The sequence below is a fragment of the Lissotriton helveticus genome, chromosome 1_1, assembly GCF_964261635.1.
Source record: "Lissotriton helveticus chromosome 1_1, aLisHel1.1, whole genome shotgun sequence".
NCBI lineage: Eukaryota > Metazoa > Chordata > Amphibia > Caudata > Salamandridae > Lissotriton > Lissotriton helveticus.
The window spans coordinates 1,178,848,182-1,178,869,727 of NC_136057.1; the positions used below are offsets into that span (position 1 = coordinate 1,178,848,182).

Below are 21,546 nucleotides of genomic sequence, written 5' to 3' on the forward strand. Positions count from 1 at the left end.
CTATTACAACGCTTACATCTGTCTTCCTCTTGCAGCCCAAATTTACGCATTTTCACAGGAGTGTAGTAAGCTTGGTGCAAGAACTTGAAATGAATAATCCGCAGATTCCCATTTGGTGTCAGTATCTGCGTTAGTGCGCATGAGCTGTACCAGTCTGTGTCTGTCAATGGATTATCTAGAAGCTCATCCCATCTTCCCTTAGCCTTGAGTTTGTGTCCCGCCATTTCGGATTGTGCAGCAGTGTACAGTCGGGACACCAGGTGAGAGAGGTCTTTTGTAGTGATCAGCATTTGCAAAGGTGCTAGGGTTTCAGGCTCTGCTGGGAATGATGGGTAGTGTTCACGTAATGCCCTCGTCAGTCTGTAGTATGTGAATCTAAACATGGGAGTCTGGTTCCGGATATAAGCCAAGTCGTCAATGTCCAAAAATTTGCCTTCTCGAAACACATCACCCATTTTGTCGATCCCAACTTTGTGCAGCAGAGACATCCCCACTTTTTCGTTAGTGACCGACAAAGCCTGATGGTCCCGTAGTGGCATGTCCGGAGCATATAATGGGGTTTTGTGAGCCAATTGCCCTAGTTTGTGCCATGCTTTGATTGTTGTGTCTACAGTGTTGATATCATTCCTGTGAAGCGGCGGTCTTTTGTGTGACAATATCGCAGATAGGGGGACAGGATGGGCATCTCCCTCCTCAATGGCCACGTGAGTGATATAGGGGACCTCATGGTACCAATAAGCTGCGTACTGTGCCTGAGCACAGAGGTAATATAGTAGAAAATCAGGCACCCCGAATCCGCCCTGTGCAATCGGGAGTGTTAGTGTCTGTAGATCAATACGAGCTTGTTTACCCGCCCATATCAGTGTTAGAACCAAGGACTTTATGCGACGGAAGACCTCCTGTGGAGGTGTAATTGGTATGTTATTGAAGAGATATAATAACTTGGGCAGAATGTTCATTTTTACGATCGCTATTCGATCAGCTATAGATAATGGTAAGTGGATCCAGCGATGGACCCTGTCTTCCAGTCTGGAGAGTGCCACACCATAATTCGCGCGCATTACTTCGTCAGGATCCCTGTGGAACATGACCCCCAGGTAGCGGATCGGGTCTTGTTGCCATTCTAGTGGATAGTCCACTTCAAAAGAATCGGTGGCGTCAGTGAGAGGAATGAGTGAGGACTTGGACCAATTAATCGCCAACCCCGAGTGTCCCCCAAATCGGATATACTCCCGAAGTAGCGGGTTCAGATGTACCACCGGGTCCCGTACGTACAGCAGCATATCGTCTGCGTATAGCGATATATGCAGCGGCCTGGACACAAATTGCAATGCCGATTCCTTGTAATTTTGACGCACTATGCACGCTAGTGGTTCTAACGCCAAAGCGAAGAGCAGAGGTGACAGGGGGCAGCCCTGCCTCGTACCTCGTCCAATATCGAAAGGGGCTGAAACATAGCCATTGATTCGGACCCTCGCACTCGGTTTAGTATACAATAAGGTGATCCACTGGACAAATCGTTTAGGGAAACCCATCCTGTTGAGGACAAGCAGCATATAGCGCCATTCAATGGAATCGAACGCTTTTGCAGCGTCGAGCATTACGGCCACCGCCCTAACCGAAGGCTTCAGGTAGTGTGCCAGTGCAAACAGGGATCTGGTATTGTGTGAGGTGGATCTAGTGGGAACAAAACCCGCCTGGTCTGGCAGCACCAGTCGAGTCATCAGAGGGGTCAACCTAACAGCTAGTAGTTTCGCGAGTACTTTCGAGTCTACGTTTATGAGGGATAGGGGCCTGTAGGAGTCGCAGTTTTCAGGATCTTTGGAAGGTTTGAGGAGTGCTATTATCATCGCCTCTCGTAGCGTGGGAGGGAGTAATCCATTATCAAAGGAAGTACCATACATATCCACCAAGTATGGGGCAAGTATGTCCACAAATTTTTTATAGAATTCGGATGTGTACCCGTCGGGACCTGGCGCCTTTCCATTGGGGAGCGAGGCGATCACCTCAGTGACTTCCTCTACTGTGATTGGCCGAGCTAGATATTCCCTGTGGGCATCCGACAGCCAGCCAATTGCCACATCATGTAAATAGGCGTACGTTTCATCTGTTGTAGCTGTGGGTTGAGATTGGTACAGTGCACTGTAGGAGTCCACAAAACATTGCACTATATCTGTGGATTGCGTACGGAGTATGTCATCCCCGGATTTGACGCGGAGTATAGCCGATTGTCCCCGCCCCTCACAAATTTTACGCGCGAGCACTCTTCCTGGTCTACCCCCTTCGCCAAAAGCCCTGGCCGCATGTTTGGGATCTAGGTATTTGAGTTCTGACGCCAGGAAGTCAGCATGTTCGGTGTTTAATTCGCGCAATTTGGGTAATAGCAATACGTCCTGTGTCTTTTCGTACTGCAGTTCTAAATCTCTCATTTGACTTTCGCAGCGACGAATTTGGCCCCTGATGTCCTTAAGTATACCTATGGTAGTGCTGATGCAGACGCCTCTCAAAGTGGCCTTAAAGGCTTCCCATAGGAGACATGGGTCATCAGTAGTTTGCGCATTATGAGCAAAATAGTCTTTGATTGCCGTAGTCACTGCGGTTACATATATTGGGTCTGTGAGGGCCTGGGAGTTGAAACGCCATTGAAAGGGGGGTGGCGTGTAATGAGGGATATCCAGCTGCAATAGTACCGGGTTGTGGTCTGACAATGTGCGCGGTAGTACCTGTACCTTACTTGCCCATAGAGCAACGTCTTTAGATCCCAACCAATAGTCCAGTCTGGACCAACTATTGTGAGAAGCGGTGATGTGTGTAGCGCCTGGGTCGGTCGTGTGGTGCAGTCTCCAGATATCCGCTAGCGCCAAGTCCTCCAACATGTGACCCACCATTTGTCTCGACTGTTTGTGCTGTTCTACAGATCGGAAAGAGCGGTCCAGACCGTCCTGTAGTGTCACATTCCAGTCTCCCCCGCATAATATGTGTGTGCACGCATGTGTCTGTAAGTGTCCCCAAACTTCACGGTAGAATTCCGGTGCGTCAATATTCGGTCCGTACACATTAAGGAGTGTTATGTGTTGGCCCCTCAGTGTACCCGTCACCAGCACATATCTGCCAGTGGGGTCCTGTAGTACGTGCTTCTCCTCAAAGTCGATCCCTTTCTTGATCAATATTATCACCCCCCTTGAATAAGATGAGTATGAGGCTCTGTAGGATGAACCTGCCCACCTCGATCCCAATGTAGCGTGAGTGTTCGGCGCTAGATGTGACTCTTGCAGGAATGCTATATCTATATTCCATCTAGTGAGGCTGGCAAATACCTGTCTGATTTTCTGAGGGCGTGAGAGACCCCGTACATTCCAAGTAAGAACGTTCAAACCGTTTCTGCCTGTATTACTAGAACCTGTGGTCCTCAAATGATACAATACCACACATACCTGTACTCCCCAAGAACATACCCGGAGCCCGACCCCATCCATCAAAGTGAACGTAAGTTGCATTCACCACACTTCTCAGTGTATATCCAAATAACGTGTACATTTGTGATACTCTCGGTCTTCTCAAACAGTCAAACACCCCCCCACCCCTCATCCCGCCCACTCCAGCATCCCCAACCTGCCGAAGCCATATCCCTTCAGAGCACATTCCCCTCAACCATTTAAACAACAACTTGGTGCTCATAGCAAACTTGTGTCGGGTATTACCCTCATGGAGGACCGCCAGTGGCACAACTCTACACCCGGTGTACAGGTGCGGGCGATACTATTAAGAATCGAAATAGTCGCAATGTATGTGTCCATTAAGCCATTGGCCCTCCGACCCACCCACATCCCACACTCAGACGCAGGCAGTGGAGCAGACATTTAGGAGATGCAGCCGTTCTTTGCAACGAACAGACGCCCATGGAGGGAATGAGACCTGGGAACGCTACAGTACAACACCCCCCCCACATCTCCACTGTCCGGCTACATATAGTACGGTAATCAGCAACTTGCAGAGGCTATGCATTTTCATTTGTCCATGCCCTGCAATGTGAAATGCTTCCCAGCGGTCAAAGGTTTACCACCACCTTCGCTGTTCTGTTTATCCGGAGGGGAAAGCGCGGCAACAAGGTCTAGCCATGGGTATCAGTTATCGTTCAGTGCAGGGGTGTAGTCCAGACCTCGACAACCCCGCCCCCCCCCCCACCTGACCAATTCCCGGTGGCAAATGGAAACGTCCACACCTCACCTCTGGTGGATTCGTAGCTGGCCGCATCTCTCAGTTCAGTAGTAGTGCACAGCGGCCATCCGATGAGACGTACTCGTCGCCGAGCCTTGATGCATTCCTCTCGCCGTATCAATCCGAGTCTCTATTCTGATCGTTTTGGGATGCAGACCTCGCCTCCCGCTGTGCTGTCTTAACAAAGTCAAGGGCCGCTTTGGGTGTCGCCAGAACAATCGCCTGTTCCTTCCACACTACTCGAAGGCGGGCAGGATATAACATAGAATACACAATATTCAACTCTCTTAGCTTAGCCTTCACTGTCGTGTATTCTTTACGTGCTTGCTGAACAGCAACCGTGTGGTCAGGGTAAAACTCCAGAGTGTTGCCTTGGTGGGTGATTTTGCCCTTCTCCCTTGCAAGCCGGAGGATCGTGTCCCTGTCTCGATAATTGAGGATGCGCGCCACAATCGGCCTGGGTGTAGCACCGGGCGGTGGTTTGGGGCCCAGTGACCTATGGGCTCTTTCCACAATGAAGATCTGCGACAGGGCCTCCGTCCCAAAGATATCCTTACACAAACCCTCAACGTAGTGTTCCATACGACCTGTGTTGGTCGATTCCGGCAGGCCTGCGATTCGCACGTTGTTGCGCCTTGAGCGCGCTTCCAAATCTTCCTCCTTCGCTCTTATCACCTGCAGAATCCGTTCCATTCCAGTGCATTTTGTGGTGGACGTTCGCGCCTCATCCTCTACAGCCGAGATCCTAGTTTCCGCCTCATCCAGTCGTTCACCATGCTTTTCTTGTCGAGCCGACATGCCATCCATCCTGCACGTCAAATTGTCCAACTTGCCATTGATATCCTGAAGATTTGACTGAATGGCCAAAAGTATCTTCTCCATGTTAGTGGTTTGCAGGTGATTCGGAAGATCCTCCGGACTCCGCCATATCGTCTGCAGGTTTCGACGCCCTCCTGTTGTCGAAGGACAGTTTCTGCTGCTGCTTATTCGGCTTCCCCATGACGGTGGCCGGTGACTGTACCTTCCTCAGCGCGGGTCCAGACGCCCTCGTTACTCTGACCGTTGTCGCCGTGGTTCCTCGGCAGTGAGAGCTCGCAGCCGCAAATGGGGTCAGAATCGCGTCCGATATGGTCACCACCAGTTGATGTTACGCCAGAATGCGAGGATTGTGTATGTTATGCGGTCAGTGGCAGTTCAGGAGCAGCCCAACGTCGTCCGGATAGCCTCGGCTGCATTCGTGGGGGGGCCCTGCATCGCCCCCAGCCCAATAAACTTCTTGCTAGCTCTTAGTGCAGTGGGAATCCTCTTCCCGAGATGTGAGTTCGGGCGGGAACAGGACGTCGGTGTGGTGCCTTCCCCAGACTCACAAGCCACCTGTCAGGGCGCCCTTCAGTCCTCCACTGTGAACCGCTGGTCCGGTAGCGTGGAAAGCTCAATAGCAGCCCGCCGGCGTCATTTTGAAGAGCCCGCCATTTCTGCAAGCGGCACCGCCATATTGTCAGGCACCCGGCCGGAGATAAGCTAAGCTCCGCCGGCGTTTCCGATGATAGCAGCAACTCAGATTAGCTATGCTGGTCTGGGCAGTAAGCGCTCACCTCCGGCCGTAAATTTCTGGGCTACTCTGGCAGTCCGCCGCTAACTCCGCGCTGTAAACACAGGTGATGTCGTTTACCGGCGGCCATTTTGTCAGGCAGTCCCGTTCCTCCGCTATTTACTCGGTATATTTCTGCACGGCGGGAGTGGATACCGCAGCGGTCCGGGTCAGTTTTTGCTCCATACCTTCCCATCCATGTTGGTAGTCGCGTTGTGTGGGATGGTGGGTTTTCGGCGTCAATGGATCACATTGTGTGTGATCGCCCGGCGGAGCTGCATGTCAGGCAGCCATTCCGCTGTGCGCCCCCTAGCGCCTCCACTCCAAGAGACACACTTCAAGTGTTTAATTACCTTTCCCACTGTAGTGTTAAGTGCCATAGGGTTCTGCCTAAACTTCTTTTGTTTATTTGTCATGTTCTCTATTCATGTTAGAACCCTTTCATGCTCAGTGCCTGGACAGTGCAACCAATTTAATTCCAATAAAAAGAGCAATTGAAAAAATTAAACTTGAAAAAAACGCTACAGGAAAAAAGTTTATATACTAGGTGAACTCATCTATAAACAAGAGAATATGCTGTGGCAAATAATTGGTTTACCTCCTCTGAGGTGGGGTTGGCGGTGTCAAATTCCCTACAGATGTGAGTGTAATTCCTCATCATTATTCATTCCGTGTGGTAACACAGAACCAGCTTGTAGACTCTTGTGTGTGTAGGTACTGTGTCAATGCCGAACAATGTGGCTTTTGTCCAGTTACTCTGTAGGTGTCTCTCTTTGATATGTTTAGCTGTGCTGTACGTCAAGTCATTCTTTGTTATCGCCCTCCAATACTCGAAGATTCTCTTCTGTACAGGGTAAGTGGTAGATACGATATACCACATCCGCATGGACAAGTGATTAAATAGACCACCTAATCTCTATTGCAGGTAATGAGTTTGGTTATCTGTCAGGTTTTATTGAGCTTCCCTAAGGTGACTACTTGGATATTGTTACTGTGCCTGCACGCATTGCAGTCCCCGCAGCGTTTGAAACCCTTCACCTGTTCTAGCCAGTTAGGTTTTTGGGGTTTGTGGTAACTATGTACCAGAATATTTTTCAAAGAAATATTGCATTGGTATGTGATGTTAGGGGTTGTACCCTTTTTGCACCTCAAGATATTGTCTGGTGTCAAGATACCCCATCTGTTTTTTAGGATTTCTCTTAGCTTTCCAACCTGGTTGGTATATTTTGTTATGAAATTAATCGGTTCAATATTTTTTTCAGGCTTGACTTTCGGGGCGGAAGAGGGCCTGTGCCCTAGAAATGCTGTTTGCTCTCCTGCTAGCTGTTTTCAAAGCTTTCCGTGGGTAGTCCCTCGCTAGAAACTTCTCAGCCATTTGTTTCTTGATCTCATGTACCTAGTTGCAGACCCCTTGTGCGCCCCTTCTAAAAATTTCATCTCCTTCTAAAAATTTCATCTAGAGAAGCGACTGTTTCAAGATGACAGTCATGTTAGATGTGAACGCATTACAGCTTCGATCCTGATAGCATAATAAAAAAACATTTTTTGTATTTTCATGTTGACAGATGCCCAGCTGAGAACTAATGGCTTTGCCAGTGCCCAGCATATTTTATAAAAGCATCCAGCATTGTGAAAGTAAAAAGCTTTCAGCTGAGAGTATTGGCAAAGTGAGACTGTGTGGCTTTACCAATGCTTGTTTCTAGTAAAGAATGCTGCTGCAATTCACTTATAAGCAAGAAATCAGAATCAATGAAAGAGCTTTTCTCTCCATTAAACCTCAGTTTATGAGTATATTAGGCAATCCTTTAAACGTAAAGCATGACTTCTTAGCAGAGCTTAAACATAATTAAATACATACTAACTAGTCTAGTTGGGTTGACGCTCCTGCCATGGTTATCTGTATGCAACACTGCAGTCACAGGCTTGACTTCCAGGTTTAGATTTACTAGTTGTTTGTGCTGGCGCAATGAGATGTAAACCTGCTCAAATAGCAGCGTCCATCAACTTCAATTCAGAAAATGTATTTTTTGCAAAACAAATTGATACAATGACAACAGAGGTATCGTCCGTTATACCGACTGGGTTGTGTCATAGACACATTTATGTCAAAAACAGCACCTTCTGAGGGTCTCGCTTTTCTTTTTTTAATATTAAAACTCTTTAGCGACCCAGTTAATTTGTAGCAAGCAAGAAAACATTGTACTGTCATAACCGTGAATAAATTAAGAATTCTCAAAAAATAGAGGGTGATATCAATAACTAATTCAGTTTGTTGGTTTTCAGGAATATATAGTTTTATTTCATTTCACAGATACTATAAGACAAAAGCTGCACCAACACATAACAGATATATTACACATCCTATATAAAAACAACAACAAAGTTGTCAAAAGATCTTTTGACCCTCAAAAACATCTCATGACAAGGATGATAGCTTACTTGTAACTTTCCACACACAATTAAACAAGTGTTTTTGAGCAATATGTTTGGAGGTGTGACCATGGCGACATAGTATGTAAATGCTGTTGTTTGACAGTGTTTCTTGTTGAAATGTTAAATACAAATAGAGTTGTACTCTTGAAACAGACTTTATTGTTTATTTGTTTAGAAATCTGTTTTTCTTAAACACTTTATTTGTGGGTATTTATAAGGGAATCCAGGGTGATTACAGCATTAAATTATGACAAGTTTGGTATACCATCAATGAATACATTGTATAATTGATCGAACATGAGGTACAATGTTCATGTATCAGCATATTGTATATACGTATTATAAATTAAGAATTCTCAAAAGAATAGAGGAGGGGATATCAATAACTAATTCAGTGTGTTCGTTTTCAAGAATATATTGTTTTATTTCACTTCACAGATACAATAAGACGAAAGCTGCACCAACACATAACAGATATATTACACATCCTATATAAAAAAAACAACAAAGTTGTCAAAAGATCTTTGGACCCTCAAAAACATCTCATGACAAGGATGATAGCTTACTTGTAACTTTCCACACACAATTAAACAAGTGTTTTTGAGCAATATGTTTGGAGGTGTGACCATGGCGACATAGTATGTAAATGCTGTTGTTTGACAGTGTTTCTTGTTGAAATGTTAAATACAAATAGAGTTGTACTCTTGAAACAGACTTTATTGTTTATTTGTTTAGAAATCTGTTTTTCTTAAACACTTTATTTGTGGGTATTTATAAGGGAATCCAGGGTGATTACAGCATTAAATTATGACAAGTTTGGTATACCATCAATGAATACATTGTATAATTGATCGAACATGAGGTACAATGTTCATGTATCAGCATATTGTATATACGTATTATAAATTAAGAATTCTCAAAAGAATAGAGGAGGGGATATCAATAACTAATTCAGTGTGTTCGTTTTCAAGAATATATTGTTTTATTTCACTTCACAGATACAATAAGACGAAAGTTGCACCAACATATAACGGATGTATGACGTTATAACGCATACTATTACTCCGCAGACCATTACAACGCGACTTTTACTCCGCATACCGTTACAACGCATAGCGCCTTGGGGCGCTGGATAGTGGTAAGTATAATTTACTATTCTAACTCCAGTCCCCGTGGACCCTAGGGAAGGTGTTGGATAGTAAATTATACTTATTCCCTATCCTAGAGCGCCCCCCAGCGCAATGCGTTGTAATGGTATGCGGAGTAAAAGTCGCGTTGTAATGGTAGTGCGGAGTAAAAGATGCGTTGTAACGGGTGTATAGCCATATAACATAAATATTTCACATCCCATAAAAAAACAACGAAAAAGTTGTCAAAACATTGTTGGACCCTCAAAAATATCTAATGACAAGGATGATAGCTTACTTGTAAATTACCACACACAGTTAAACAAGTTTTTTTAGCAATATGTTTTGTGGTGTGACAATGGCGACATAGTAATTAAATGCTGTTGTTTCACAATGTTTCTTGTTGAAATGTTAAAAACAATGGGAGTTGTACTCTTGCAATAGAATGTATTGTTTATAAATCTATTTTTCCGAACACTCTATTTTTGGGTTTTAAAAAAGGGAATCCATGGTGATTATAGCATTAAATTATGGCAAGCTTGGTGCACCATCAAAAAATACAATGTATAACGGTTCGAAAATGAGGTGCAATGTTCGGAAACGTATGGATCAGCATATCGTATATACATATTATCAAGCACAAGTCAGCAATGTTCGCCAGACCCTTTGTCTGTTGTGCCATCTGAAGATGAAAGTCCTCCCAGGCGAGCATGCTGAAGTATGTCTGGCATACTGGCTGCAGTAGTCAATCGGTTCTCCTCCCTTATGACATAACTTTTTAATTGTAGCCAAATGCTTTCAAACTAAACATCCTATCACTACGTAGCGCATTCAGGTGTTCCATTGCATAAGTGTGCCACATCTTGGTCCACCACAGTGTAAGGCCCGGAGGAAGATAGTTCTTCCAAACATGGGCTATTGTGAGGCGCTGCCAAAAGAAAGAAGTTAAGTAGCCTGCCCCCAGGAGTTGTGTGTAGGGGTAGACCAGGTTTTCCCCCTCTCCGTCCAACAGAATCAGCAGTGGGTCCAGTAGCAGAGTCACCAAGTTAATCAGGTTGATCTGTTGAAGCACCTAACTCCAGAACCACTTTACCAGAGCACACTGCCACCACATATGGAAATATATGCACTGCTCCCCACAACCCCTTCAGCAAAGGTCAGAAATCCCTGTCATATCATGTAAGCATACTGAGGTAAATTACCACCTGATGTGTAGTCTGTAGGGGTTAGATTTGTGTTGAAGGCAAATAGATGTCCCACCTGGCCATGAGCAAAGTCACTGTCAGGTCTCATCTGGTATAGGTGTCCCGAGGTCACGCTCCCAACGTGACTGATATGTGTGGTTATGTGGCTGTGAAAAGGCCACAAAGGACTGTATATAAACAAGTAATGCCCTTCTTCAGATAACCCTAGGTAACTAATTGCTCAAGGGGTGTTTTGGCATTGATTCCCTTTAACTTAACAGTTTCTGTGTTCGCCCAGTGAAGGAGTTGGGTGAGGTGGAATTAGTCTGCGTCATATAGCTGGATGAGTTGTGTACATTTATGCCTGCCTCGATACAGGTTACCCAGTAGCGGGGCCACTCCCCCCTCGCTAATCTTTAAAAGTGGTATTCATCATGCCCGATGGAAATGCCGGATTCTGCGTGATGGGGGCGAGTGGGGAAGGGTACATTGTAGCAGCCTGACTCCAGTTGATTTTGTCCCAATGCCTCAGGAGGATGGCCGTAGCATAGAGGAGCTTGTGTGGAGCAGAACAACCAAGGCAGGATCTCCTTCGCATGAAGCAGTTTAAGGGGATGGAGGAACAGCCCTACTCAAGGAGCAACCAGAGTTTAGTGTAGGGGAGACAGTGCCAATCCAAGACATACTGGAGTTGGGCGTGAATGTAATATTCTATATGGGGAATACCAAGCCCCCTTCCGCCATGCGCATGTAAAGAGTCTTCCTTCGTACTCTTGGTGTGGAATTGTGCAATACAAACTGGAGTTGCTGTTTCTGAGTTGGAAGTATGGTCACAGTGGTCTCTATAGGGGCAGGGTGTGAGTGGCATAAGGTAATTGTGGGAGGTAGTTATTTTAATGCCATTAATGCAGCTGAGCTATGAGATCTAGAGCCTCCTGCCATCGAAATAAATCTTAGAAAAGCACTTTTAGCACAGCCGGGATATCATTAGCATATAAAGTGCAGGTGTAATTGCTGAGCATGATTCCCAGGTAACGCAGGGAAGAGGCATCCGACAAGAAACCTGATGCTGTAGACTTTGCATGTTTATTACGAAAGCCTGCAGCCTCTTCAAATTCTTGCAAATCAGTTGGAGTGGAGAGGACGTGGCAGGGCATGTGAGGAACCACACAGTATCATCCACGAAGAGCGCTAGCTTATACTGTTCTCCATCTACCGCTATCCCTTTAATCTCTGGATTACATTCTAAGGGGTTTATTAGTTGCTCCATAGTGAGCACAAGGATAAGCGGCAATAGAGGACACACTTGTCTGGTGCCTCTGTGTATCAATATTGAGATTGTACACCTATTAATTGTTATTTAAGAAATGGAATGTCAAGAGATAGGGATGTTGATTTGAAAATCAATTTTAGACTCCACCTTTTGAGTATCCCACTTGGCTCAAACCTATAAGATTTAGTTACATTCTGAAATTGATTAATTGACTGAAAACTCCACTTTTTGGTGGTGTAATGGGGCAAGGGGACTTTGTAAATTAATTCTTTGAATTTATTTTCCAGCAGTGAGATAAAATTATCTGGGTTAGCACTATTGTCCTGATGTTGGTCCCAGAAAATTGACGGAGTGGAACGAAACCTTGACATCGGTTGAACTACTATATGTAAATTGCTGTGAGTATCAACCTTGTTATTAGATGCTTTTGAGAATCTAATAATGTTTTAACAACTTTTTTAACTTTTATATCTGATATCCAATATTTTTGTCGTGTTTTGGTGCAACTTTATGTCATTGTCTTTGTAAAAAAATGATGTAAAACTGTATATTTTTTATAATTAACTAATAGAATTAATTTCAGATCGCTCCTCTTGTATTGAGCATTCTTGAATGACTCCTGGTTAAAATTGTATTTTCTTTCTTGCTTGTTTAAAATTAACTGAGTACAAAAAAAGTTTTAATAATCACAAATTAGTAAAAATGAGATCTCGGGGTGCTTGTTCGATATAAAAAATTAAATTGACACAAAGCACAACGTCAAAGAGCCTTCTTCAGATAGCACCCACCCCCCGATAAACAAGGGAAGTGCGACGTGACAGGAGCTACACAAACATCACTGACTTTATGCAAACCCAGATCTACTAAGGTAGCATGATCTGGCTTTGCGTTAAGTCCTCGATCCAAATGAAACCATGCTTAAACATTGGTCAAATAGAATATTTAATAATAACCCCACAAATAATGTGTTCTTTTCATGGAAGTACTGTTTTATATACTGGAGGGCTCACCTCTCCTCTCTCTGTTTTGTGCCACTGTCCTAAGATTAGCATCACTCTAGAATGTTATTTTTTGTGCAACAGCAAGCGATTACATTATGTCTGCGCCATGCAATTCCTTACAGTTCCCTCAATGCAATACAGCAAATGTTCATGCATTATTACATTGCTTGGCTTTTTAGTAAAGCTGGGACCGAGGTTTAATCATGTTCTTCCATCATTCCTGTGAGTTCAAAAAGATGGGGTTGGGTAAAAATGCAATTTATTAGTGCCTAAAGTAGATTAGATATAGTGCATGCGCTTTATGTATTGTTATTAATATTTACGAATGCACGAAGATGCTCTACACGTGTTGGCCTGTACTCAATTAGTCGGCATCTCATTAATGCAGGCATTAATGAGCCCTCCAGGGTTCACTTTTCAAAGACGTTATCAAGTGCTTCGAAAATATGAGCCGTACGTCTGTAATTTCCCTAAAAAACATTAAAAAGAAAAGTGAGGATTTCTAGCCCAGAAACATTTAATGGAACAGCTTTAGTATCCCCGTCAATCGGAGTCTAAACGGGCGGGAGAGGCTCTCTGCTGCTTGAATAGGCCACTGGGGGTCAGGGCAGTTAAGTGTATTGCAGCACTTAGCAGCCCCATGATAAGTAGGGTATTTACTGATATGCCATCAGTTTTTAAACCCACACATCAGCTCGCCTGGCTCTAGGTAAACAACAGGCACATTGCAATTGTTTGCAGCCTATTGAGAAAGTAAACAGGGTCGTTTTGTCTGCCGCAACCTGCTGCGTCTGGGAACTGTAGCCGCCAGTTGATGGCTGCGATAAGACACAGCACCCCGGGAGCTGCCCGTCAAGTCTGGGCTGGGGCTGCAGTTGTTAACACTGTCTGCCTTTTCACTCAGGCGGGTGCCTGTCAGACTCCAAGGACGCAGCGGTTGCGTCCTAACAAGTTGTCCTGACGGCTCTGCCTAACACACCCCAACTCAGTTATTATTATTTTTTTTGTTGGGTCCTACGTTTCAAAAGGCAACTCACAACAGTGTTGGAAAGACGACAGGTGGTGTGCTCAGAAGACTGCAAGGACATGCGCAGGCTCCTCAAAAACGTATCAAAATGTATCTTTTTCGGATAAGTAGTTTGACAAAATTCGAAAGACAACAGACACACGAAAGAAGTGGGTTTGTGAATAGGAATGGTGGAACATTATTTGAATATTCACCGGAGTGCCGATAGTGAGGGTTTTTTTGTTGTCATTTTCTCCCAAAAAAAGTTGCGCCTCGAAGAACATATTTACATTAAATCCATGCCGAATGTTCGTCAAAATCTTTAGTCAGCGTTTGGTATTTGAAGTAGGACACACGTTCACCCACAAGCTTCTGTCACAGAAATGAACAGCGCAGTTAAAGTGTTATTATTCACTGAAAAACACCCAAAAATGTTCCGCTTTTTAAAGCAGAAAAGAGTTTTACGATTTGGCCAGAGTGCAGCGCTTTTTTTTACCTTTCCGTCTTTGATGGGAGCCATGATTCCTCAAGAGGTATGTATGTCCTCTGTGCTCACTATGAGAGCCATTTTATGTATAACGGCTATATTAAGAGGCCATGGTCGGCTAAAATGTAACCATGATGACATGATATGTAAATCTTACCTATATTACAGTGTTGTGTACAGTACGCTCGGAACCTTCCGTGCAATAAAAAAAACAGTTCATCGTTATCGAAAGTTATAGAGATAAAAGGTCAGAGTTTGTCACGACGCGTACATCCATCCAATACATGAAGAGGGAAGCTACAAACATCTGTGAGGCCACTAGTATTCTTCCACTCTCTCGCACATTTTCGCTTCACCCACCTACTCACCCAATGATATAGAAAGGCTGAAAGGAGTGACACTTTTTCATCACTCATCTCTCTATTCTACTTACTGCGTGATACTGATTTGGAGAGGAGGCGGACGCTCACGGTGGACCATTCTTCACGAGACAACCAAGATCCTAAATCCTTCTCTCATTTTACCTGTGCTTTGGCTATCGACATCAGAGACTAGCACAGCTCCTTTGCACAGATTCGTAATGCGTTTACCACCCTCCACTACAAAAAGTATTGCTGTATTTATTTCATGCGTTTGTGTTTTCCTGTTAATCCACCCCATCAGCAGCAAGGACGCAAAGTTATGCCTGGTTTAGTTGAGCACTCTTTCCCAGTAGGGGAGTGTCAGACCTAGCCCCCTTCTGGTTTCCTTGGTGCAAAGAACCCAACCAGGAAGTTTCTATGTGATTCCAGACTTTAACAAATCGTTTCAAGGAAAAAGTAGACAGTCAACGATTTTACGCATGCGAATCGATCTCGAGCAGAAAGTGAATTTTGAAAGCTCAGAATACTATAGATAATTAGTGTATGTGGTGATTTAAATTGGCAAGGGCTGTCCGGTACTTAGCACCTACACTACTTTTATTTCAACAGTAAAATAACAGCACTTCTCAGCTGGAATGCAGTACTTTTATTTATTTGTTCATTCATTATATATATATATATATATATATATATATATATATATATATATATATATATATATACATATACATATACATATATATATGTATTTGTTTGTAGAGAGGAAACTGTCATCAGCAGGCATCCTACCACTAGAACTGCGGAGACACATAGGGAGCGAGAACAAACTCAAACAGTGACAAACTAGAGTAAGAAAGACGCACACAACAGTGGAAAAATTGCAATTTCATCAGAACAAGATAAGGGGGGTGGGGATGGGGGGGTCGTGAGGAACCTTAAAGAAATAGGGACGTTTTTGGCTTTCTACAAAACATCTTATGAGAGGCAGTCAGGCTAAGGTCAAAGATAAGCTCGTTCCAGAGCTTAGTCCAAAGTATTGTCCCCCGAGTTGGGCTTTATCAGCGCTTTAAATGGGCAGGTACTATCTGCAGCTGAGTACCTACACCACTTTAATTTGAAAGGGAGAGTACCTGCACTTCTGCAGTACATTTAATGGGAGAGTACCTGCACATCTCAGGAGCGAACAGGTACTCTAAATAGTGAGTACACACGCTTCTTTATTTCCATTTAGAGCACTGGGCCTCATGTAAGTGAGGGAGATAAATCAGCAAAAGGGATCCTGATCTGTGCAGTCTACCTAGATGACCGAGAGAAATTAGAGAAAATGGGAGTTTGGATCTCTTGAGACGGTAGGCCAGATGAAGCAGGCAGAGGACCTTGAACTGAACAGAAGCCAATGTAGGGCATGGAAGTCCTCGGACAAGTGACAGAATTTCTGAAGCCAAGCTACAAGGCATGTAGCAATGTTTTGGATCACCTGCAACCCAGGGATTTGAAAGTCAGTGCATTGCCATATTCCAGTTGAGATTAAATGATCACGTTGATGACCCTTGCCCACTTGTCCTGAGGTAGAGAGAACAAGCTTTTCCAGAGAGAGTTAAGGACCAGAAAACAGAATGTATCTTTTTTTGGATTTGAGTGTGGAAATAGGTTTGGGTCATACCAGATCCACAGTTTCTTTGCCACTGGCACTGGGCAAGGGAAAGCTGCCAGAGATGAAGGGCAAAGATCCTCTGACCAGATTCAAAAGGTTGGTTGCCATCCAAGATTGTATGGCCAACAAGCAGATCCATCCTTGGGTGCCTGTCGAGTCCTCAGAATCAACGTAGCCCAAGGAGAATAAGGAGCCCAATTTGCCCATGATGGATATGAAGCTCAAAGAGCCCAAAAAGCTAAAAGAGCCTTCGGTATTAAAACTGTCTGCATCACTTGTGTTTCAGAGGCAGTAGGCACCCGGAACACCAGACGCCATGGTGAAGGGTGTTGAGATAGATGGAACAGCTGCTGCAGGTGATGGAGAGGATGGGGCAGAGAGCATAGAATGGCGGGAACGCATCGGCCACGCCAAAGGTATGGCGGTTGTGCCAACCACGATGACCACACAGGGGCGGGCCTGTCGCGCGCGATGATGACGCGACAGGCGCGCCTTGCCAAGGATTGGTCTAGCTTCAGTGTGCGCCCCGGAAGTGATTGCAATTGCTAGGCCGGTTAGAACTGGCCTGGTATCTTGGGGGTAATAAAAGGCTGGGGAGCGGCGGAGTCTGCCTCTTTGCTCGCCACTCCCACAGCCTGCCATATGCGACGCCAGCCTCACTAGGAGGCTGTATTTTAATTTCTTTTCTATTTCAGGTCGCAGTGTTGGATATCGACTCGCGCATCGGTGGAGAGAGTCTGGGGCGCGTCAGGACAGTCAGATCAACAGCCGGCTTCATTGTAGCAGCTGGTGAAGTGTCAGGTGCTAGTTGGACAAATATCAGACACAACAGCGGCATTTTTTGGGTAGAAGGTAGCACGGTTGCAGGGCACGCTTGGGAAAATGAAATCGGCGTGTTAGCAGCGCCTTTGGGTTGCCGCGGGTGGTTTCAAAGCGATCTGTGCCGCACTGGAGCAGCCTAGTGGGGTCAGTGTCTCTGTAAATTTAAAAGCGGTCTGAGCAGTGCGATCGGGGGCACTCTGTGTAAACGCTAGTGCGCGTGTAGTCAAGCACGGTCAAAGCGTGGTTGAGAGCAGGCTTCTTCTGTGCCAATTTTATCTTTTAATCGGCTCGTGCAAGGGGTGCTCGGTCTCCTGCAAATTTTTAGCGGGATCCTTATCCTACCTCGCCGCCGAGACCTGGAACACCCTCCCTACCCACATACAGCAGACCCAAGACCTACTCGCCTTAAGAAGACTCCTCAAGACCTGGCTCTTCGAACAGTAGCAGCACCACTTCTTTCCCTCAGCGCCTTGAGACCCTCATGGGTAAGTAGAATGCTTTACAAGTAGTCTGATTGATTGACAAAACACACTAGAAGCGCGGTTGGGCAAGCATAATTTGAAGCCAATTCTGTCTGAGCAGCGCGATTGGAGCAATTTAAACACAAAATTCACTGGACCTGTACAGTTAAGGCCTGCACCATGTGATTTGAGAACAGCATCCATCACCATAAGAAGGGTGCATATGGCTAGCAGCTCGTTTTTTGGGCATTGCATCAGTTTTTAGCCTCGATTAGAGGGTTCACTTGATTTGTTTTGTGTTTCAGAAACAGGAGTGCTTCGTGGGTCGACAGCTGACCAACAGCTTGGTTTTAGGACAAGTCTTACTGCGTTCGTCAGGACATAGGACGACCTTTAAGGGGACAGGCCTGCATTCCTGCTATTCCGGGACCAACCCAGGTCTGAGATTACTCACCTGACCCACTGGATTAGCTGATGTGGGTGGCTCTAGTTGTGTGGGTGCTTGTGGCCTGTTGTGTAGCTCCTGCGTTGTGAGGTAAGGGCCTGGACAGTGTTCCAGGCCATTAATGTGCAGTGGGGTGGGCTAATCTAGATTGCTCCATTGGTGCCTTTTCTCAGTATTACAGGGCACTGTGTGTAAGTTGGGGTAGTTGCTAATACATTTCAGTAACTATTGTTGCATTTTTGGGCAAGGATAATGGCCAGTAAGGCAAAGCGGGGTGAACAGCGTTCTCGCATGGAGAATCTGATGGAAGCTATGATGCGCTAAATGGTTGACATGGAGGTTGACATGGAGGATAGATTGAAGAAGGTTGATGAGATGGGGCAGGCTCTTGCAGACCTCAGGGAAAAGGTAGACGGGCAAGATGGGGTTGAAGCAAGAACTAGGCGTACCATGGAGGCCCCTAAGACGGCTTCCACCCCTTCCCAAAAGGAGTAGAGCCAAGAAAGGGGTGGCAAATGAACCTGTTATACCAGTGGCCCCTGTGTCAGTATCCTGCCCTAGGTAGGAAGGGGGGGGAGCCAGGTCCATCAGGGACAGATGGGCAGCCTGCACCAAGTGGTGGTAGCCCACAGGCTCCAGTTGCCCCCGCGGGTGGGTTCCCCACGGGTAGTTGCCCACAGGCACCAGTTGCCTCTATGGACGGGGCCCCAATGGGATTTAGCCCACAGCTCCCAGTGGCCACCCGGGATGGGGCCCAGTGCCTCATGATTTGATGTCTAATTTAGCAGCAGTCCTCCCTTGGTTGGGAAGGTATGAACTGGTCTCCAGCAGCTGATGAATAGGATGGGGCAGAGAGCATAAGCAGGGTCAGCTGAAATTGACATGACTGGTAATGTTGTGAGGGCAGGGGATGTTGACAGTGCAAGAAACTTTGAAGTGGGGTCCCTGTTGGACTGCAGCCATGGATCCCTTGCATGGTAAACATCCTTTACAACTAAACTTTTTCCACGCAGTACCTTTACAATGCAGGTATTACAACGCAAGTCGTTACAACGACTTGCGCTGGAGAGCGCTGTAGGATAGGGAATAGTTTAATTTACTATCCAAAACCTTCCCTAGTATCCACAGGGACTGGAGTTGGAATAGTAAATTAAACTATTCCACTATCCAGCGCCAACGACTTGCGTTGTAAAACCTGCGTTGTAAAGGCATGTGTGGAAAAAGCATGCGTTGTAACGACATACATCCCTCTTGCATACCATAAAAGAGCTGAGGGTCTAGAGAGCAGCTTCTCTTTGCTTTATTTACCTCCATCTTGTTCAGCGGCCCTCAGCACCTCTGCGTCGAGCTACCTGATAGTGGTGCCTTATCTACATAGGATGAGGTTATCCATGCAGCCCCTCACACAGCCCCAGTAGTTATGCAAAAAAGCTACTGGATTTTTTTTAAGGTACCCATAGGTGAGGTTAGACTGGCAAAGGCCTCACAAGTTCCGGAACTGAAAGTTATACCTCATGGGGGTCCTTGGAGGGTATTAAGCAGTGGGTGCACTCCAGTCTTGAGCCTTCGGACGGTTCCTCTCAACGTTTCAGGGGGTTTGAAAAGAGGGTCATTGCGATTATTCAGGAAGTCAGGCTCACATCTCCGCCGAGTGGTCTAGGAAATATTCAAGATGCCCTGGCGTCTGCCCTGGCTATACCAGCTAGTGCCTCTGTCCTCTCCTGTGTGGATCCAGATACTTTGAAAACCATTAGATGGCTCTTGACTCACAAGACACTCTCAATGCATTTTCCCACTTTTCAGAGGGTGAGGGTGAAGACCCCATCCAGAAGTGGGCTTGAGTTTGGGCTCCGTGTTGGCTGAAGGATATTGAGTCTTGTTCGATCCAGTGGCAGTCTACGGTCCAACAAACTCATGGCTTGGTCAAGGAGGATGAAATTAATTTCAGGAACATGGCATATAAGATGGAGGACATGGAAAATTACATGGAAATTGTCATTCCAGAAGGTCAGGAGGGGGAACGATGCCAGAGGGTATATAGTTTATCTGTTCAGACAGGCGTTCCCATAATTAAACGAATGGGGGTATTGACAGCCAAGTGCAAAGAGCACACACTTTACCTTTCTGAAAGCTAAACAAGGGGAGAGCTTCATAATATCCTAGAGCTATTCTGAATTATAAGGGCAGCATTTTTTTCCGGCAAATGATTTATCAGCTCGCCCACCCCCTTAACTCTGTAAAGTTAGGTGAAGTGGAGTTCTTTCTCCATTTGTTTTTCTGCCATGAGACGGTGCAATGTTTGTGGAAGCTCATAGAATTTATACAGACTTTCATCAGGTTGGGTACCACTGCCTCTGTTTTGGAACCTGCCGAATTGAGACTCTCTTAGCAGGGGCAATTTCATTTTTGTCAGGATCCGGTAAATGTTCAGTACCTTTTAAAAACTTGGTGGCTCTGGGACAGGTAAGGACAAATGAATTGTTGAGGATAAGTATTGGGCATTGGCTCTTTTGTCTTTGTTGATGCCCCTCTGCTTTTCAAGTTTGTTTATGTTTTCCTTCTCTTATTGGGATGGCTCTACCTATTCAGGCATTTTTCTTTCCTCATTTTTCCTTATCTGTGTGGGAGTGCTTTTCTTTTTTTTCACTTGGGGGTCAGGGCGATGTGTGGTGGATCGGTGTTCCGCTATTTATTTTGAGATTGTACGTTGGGTGGTGTGGTATGGGGGTGAGGATCAGGATAAGTTTTGGTTTCAGTGAGGATCTCTTTGTGGGGGGGTTTAGGGTAGCAAGGTGGGGGTGGCGTTTGGGATACGTTGTTTTTAGGGCTCGCCTGCTGATGCGCTTCTGAACATAGCTGGCAAAGCTCTATTGTGGCTTATCTAGAGTTTAACCACCACTGGCGATTCCCCTGGCGATTCCTTGCAGTGCATGTGCTTTTTAGGTCATTGCGCAAGCGCAAGCCCTAAAAAGCGCGTGCACAATGCCACCAGCCGCCTGCCTGCCTGCCTCGCATTACCACATCAAAGGCAGCCCTCCCCAGAGCATTTCTCACCTCCTAATTATTCACGGCCGGCCGGCCGTACTTTCAGTTTCACACGGCCTCCTTTTAAAACTTGTTTAACTTGTTTTATTCTGCTGTCCTTCATCCCCAGGTCCCCCTGATCGGAGACATTAGGCGCTCTAACTTTAACGAATATGAGACCGATAATATTTGAACTGTGCGCGGTAATTGTTTTCCGTGTGCATCCGCCCTTCAAAGTTATAAAGTGACAGTAATTCAGGGCAAGATTACCAGCAGCATTGTTTCGCAAAAGACACCCTGGGTAAACGAGGAAGGGGCTGCTCAGACAGTGGAGAGGCTGCGATTAGAGCCTGACCGGGCATAAACATCCCGAAGACAGTCAGCCGGTGGCGCTCCTGCAGACTTTCCTCCCAATCATTCGTTCTCTTATCACTTAGTGCCGGTTTTTAACAATAATA

The 21,546-nt window shown here is 45.6% G+C and overlaps 1 long non-coding RNA gene across 1 annotated transcript in view; it reads left to right on the forward strand.

The window, feature by feature from the left end:
- LOC144822033 (uncharacterized) overlaps positions 1-21,546 on the forward strand; it is a 362,713-nt gene that overhangs the window by 276,804 nt on the left and 64,363 nt on the right. Inside the window, exon 2 of the long non-coding RNA XR_013608531.1 lies at positions 12,114-12,224. This is a non-coding gene — a long non-coding RNA (uncharacterized LOC144822033). The remainder of the gene's footprint in view (positions 1-12,113; positions 12,225-21,546) is intronic.